The sequence below is a fragment of the Oryzias latipes genome, chromosome 2 (genome assembly GCF_053564925.1).
Source record: "Oryzias latipes strain Hd-rR chromosome 2, Olatipes_Hd-rR_3.1".
Taxonomy (NCBI): Eukaryota; Metazoa; Chordata; class Actinopteri; order Beloniformes; family Adrianichthyidae; genus Oryzias; species Oryzias latipes.
Window position 1 is genome coordinate 44,204,467 of NC_136238.1, and position 4,615 is coordinate 44,209,081.

Consider the following 4,615-nt stretch of genomic DNA (forward strand, 5'->3'; position numbering starts at 1 on the left):
GAAATATTGATGTTCATGAACATCAATACCAACCATAATCCAGTGAAAGTTTAGCGTCACCTTTGAAAAAAGTAGCATTTTGTAAGGTTTACATAATACACTCTGTCTGTGAATGAGGAGGCCCGACTTGACCTCTGACAACATGCCTAAGATTCACCCTGAGACCAAAGCGTTGATTATCAAGAGGCTGAAGACCAGATCCACTGCTGAGGTGGCTGACACCTTCAATGTGTCTCAGCGTCAAGTACAAATAAGAAAAATATTTGAAGAGTCTGGAGATGTTTTTGACAAGCCCACAACTGCTGGGGAGGACCGTTTGTTGGTTTGAAAATCCAAGGCCAGCCCCTTTTCCACTGCAGCAGAGCTCCACCAGGCCTGGTCACCTCAAGTCCCGGTGTCAACCAGAACAGTTTCTAGAATTCTGTCTCAAAATGGTCTCCATGGTCCAATCAGTGCCCAGAAACCAGCAGTAAACAAAAGGCAATTGAACAAACGTGTGGCATTAGCCAAGGCCCACAGCCTGCTAAAAGGATGGACGCTGGAAAAGTGGCAGAAGGTGGATTTCTCAGATGAGTCTTCAGGTGAATTACATCACAGGAGACCAACTGGAGCCCGCATGGACCCAAGATTCACCCAGAAAACAGTTACGTTTGGTGGCGGAAAAATCCTGGTCTGGGGTTCCATCCAGTATGGGGGTGTGCCAAACATTTGCAGGGTGGAAGGCAATATCAATAGCCTAAAATATCAAGAAGTATTATCTACCTCTTCCATTCCCAACCATAAAAGGGGTCAAATTCTGCAGCAGGATGGGGCTCCATCGCATACTTCCATCTTTACATCAAAGTGCCTCAAGGTCAAGAAGACCAAGGTGCTCCAGGACTGGCCAGCCCAGTCAGCAGACATGAACATCATTGAGCATGTCTGGGGTAGAATGAAAGAGGAAGCATGGAAGACCAAACCAAAGAATCTGGATGAACTCTGGGAGGCATGGAAGACTGCTTTCTTTGCTATTCCTGATGACTTCATCCAGAAATTGTAGGAATCATTGTCAAACCGCATGGATGCTGTCCTTCAAGCTCATGGAAGTCATACAAGATATTAAATATGGATCTCACAGTAGCCAGGGCTCCAGACTAACTTTTTTCACTAGGAGCACTGTGGCCCCTAACTGAAAATTTTAGGGGCACAACCAGAAAATTTAGGGGCGCATACCGTAAATCAACATTCTAACCAAATCTACTAATTTCCACTGTATTACAAATAAATACTTTAATAATAGATGCAGAAATTACAATGTTCTGTTTCTAATTCAGTGTCACATTTTATTCTGCACTTTTGAAAATGCAACAACAGGTAAACTGACAGCACCATCGCTGAAATGACAGTACAAATAGTAAAGAAAATGGATGGAAATTTATCTTTGTGACACCAAATAGGTGCAGCCAAGATGCACAATAAGCGTTTTTGAGATCACCCAGGTGGACTCAAAGCTGCGCAGATCACCTGGTGTGAGACATATATTTTTGTTTTTGCTCCAACATCAACTGTCAATCATCACAAAAATATTGCGAGAAAGGGGCGGGATCAAGGGGCAAACCTACCCGGACACAGCTGGAAACTGAACTGACTGAAAGCTGCCCTACAGACTACAAAACAATGCATTATGGGACATGTGTCCTGATGGTTTTTGTAGTGGAGTGATTAATTAAAATAATTTAAAATACCAATTCATTAAAAAAGGCTACATGCATTACAAAACATTAAAATAATCATAAAATAAATATATAATAACAAAGATCACACTAAGGGGGAGAAGAATATTAAAACTAAATTAAATGTTTAGGACAACTCCAACATCCTGTTGTCCTTCAGTCTTGCTGCAGATTCGCCTTCATCTCACAGCCCACCCCCCCTCCCCCCGGCCTGGTCTCCCCAACGATCCAGGCGAGCCGCTGGTTCATCTCAAACACGTCTATCGTTGCATTTTCCCCACGTATTTTCAGTGTGTCTAAAACTAATGTTGTTTTTGCTCGCACGTGTTTAAAGTTCAAGCCCCGTTAGCTGTCACGCATGTAGGTGTGGGACATTTATTCTCCTCAGCTGACCCGACTCCCGCGGGAGTGGTGTTCTGCCGCAACAGCCGTGCATAACCGTTTGATGCGCCGCCGTAACCAAAACACTAAACCTTCCTCCGGGTCTGTGCGGCCCAGAGAAAAGTTCAACACGGACTGCATGTATTTAGAAAATTACGAGCGAATAGATACGTTCTAAAGGAAAGTAAGGAACTCCTTAATGTGGTCCGGGGAGGGAGGGGGCTGTCAGGTGTCCTGCGCTCAAGCCCTGTCATTGCCCCGCCCCCAACAGTCATTTACCCCACTGTGATTGGTTGGTCATCTCCGTGCACCACAATGAAAAAAACTGGCGGGCTGCAGTAACATTAAATTTTCCTTTTAAGGCGGCTCGCGAGTTTGAGACCCCTGCTGTACACTAGCCGCAGGTCGGAAGAATGAATCAATAGTTCACTTCCTCATAGCTCAGACGCACATATCAGGTTGTGACTATATTTGTCTCCGTTTCCTTCCCACAGATGTTTACACGCGCGCGAATATCTCTAGGCCCCGCCCCCTCCACATATTTTAGCCACTCACAGTGGCTTTCCCTTTCTTCTCACACGCAGTGGCCGCCTCACAGACGGGCATCACCCGAGAGTGTGTGCTCGCGTTTCATGAGTATGTGCGCGAGTGTGTGTCTGCCTGCGTGCGTGTGCACTCGCGTCTCAGATTATTTCATTGATCATTGACTTGCCCCTTCTACATTTAATGTATAAAAAAATACGGAGGGTGGGGGAGGCAAATTTACTGGTCGCACATGTGCGACTGGATGTAAAATTCAGTCGCAAACTCTCAAATTTTGGTCGCAAAATGCGAGCAATTGGTCGCAGTCTGGAGCCCTGGTAGCACTACTTCATTCACTGATGTTATGCAACATAGTTTTGTTTTTGGAGTAAATTATTTGTTAAATTTTCACATTACTCTCTGTAGGCGACAAAACTTCTGTCTTGCCAAAATGTGACCTTTCTGTGTTCATTAAATGATCAATCTTTCTGCAGTGAAGCAATTTTATTTTACTATATTGAACATAATTTGGGAGGGTTTTAGCTTTCATATGAGACATTTCTAAAACCAACGGATTCATTCAAAGTGAGGTTATACGCTTTTGTTCCTACAAAATGGATAAGCGACAAGACTTTTGTCAGGGACTGTAAAAGCTGTTTCAGTTTCGCAGCAGCAGCGGCAGCCAGAACTCCCAACGCCACCCGACAGCAGGCACAGAACAACCACCCCCCGGGCGATCACACCCGCCACCCAGGCCAGGGCCAGCAGGACCACCACGAGGCCCCCAGAGCCAGAGAGCAGGGAGGCATGGGGGGAAGAGAGCGCCGTCCCAGCCCAACCAGGGGAGCAGCCCCACCACCACGCCGGGAGGGCCCAACGCCGGGCCCCACCGGCTCCGGTGTAATGTGAACTCCCTCCCTGCGCGGAGAGAGCCCAGCCGGGCCCAGGAAACCAGCACCCAGAGGACACGGCCGCCGCTGCCAAGGGCCCAGTACCCCCCACCAGGGATGGGGTAGGGGACAGATGGACCTTGGACCCACCTTCCTTGTATAATGTGTGTGCGTGTGTTCGTAAGGGTGTATGTGTGCATGTGTGTGTGTTTGTGTTTGAATGTATATTATGAGAAGTAAAAGGTGTGTGTACTAGGGGGGATCAGAAGGATCAGAAGTGAATGATCAGAAATGGATCAGAAGTCTGCTTCTGATCCATCGTAGGCGGTTCTTTCAGAGGTTGATGATGTTGGATGGAAGAACAAGTCTCTCAGGTGATGGAAGCAGCAGATATTGGAGAAGATTTCATCTGAGAATACGGACAACTCCCAGACCAAAACTGTTCCTGTCTCCAACAGTCTAGAACAGTTTGTCCTGCAGGAAGTTCCTGATGTTTATTTCTCTGCTGGATTTCCATTTTCCAGTGTTTCCACAACTGATGATGTCATCAATCTGACCTTTCAAAACACTTTACTTCCTGGTTTGATTGACAGCAAATGTTCCTAAAGATCTGACCCCCTAAAAGCTCCAATAGCAGCTCAGCAGAAACTCTGATCTTTCTTGATGTGGAGGGGCGGAGCCTGAAGAGGAAGCATCTTTCTGCAGGTGGTGCTGCAGCTTTGGGCATGTTTTCCAACTCTTTAGCTTCTGCTGTTCATGGAGTCGTGTCCCTCTGTTCTTGGAAAGGAGAAACCTGCAGAGAACTTTTCCCATTTCCACTCCCTCCTTTCAGCTGCTGCCCACTGTTCCCCTCTGAATCAGGAGGGAGGGGCTCTCATCTGTTCTGCCCACCCCCATCTAGAAAGACATCAGCACCACCTGAACATTCCAAAGCTCTTTTCCAACCCATTTCTACTGAGAAGGAACCAAACACATGAAGATTACAACAGCTGGAACAGGATGAGGGGGAAGGCTAAAGATTCAAGTCTGTTTGTGAGTCAAAGATAGAAATCAATAGAAAACACAGAGTTGATTCAAAAGAGCATTTATTAGATCCAATCAGGCTACAGG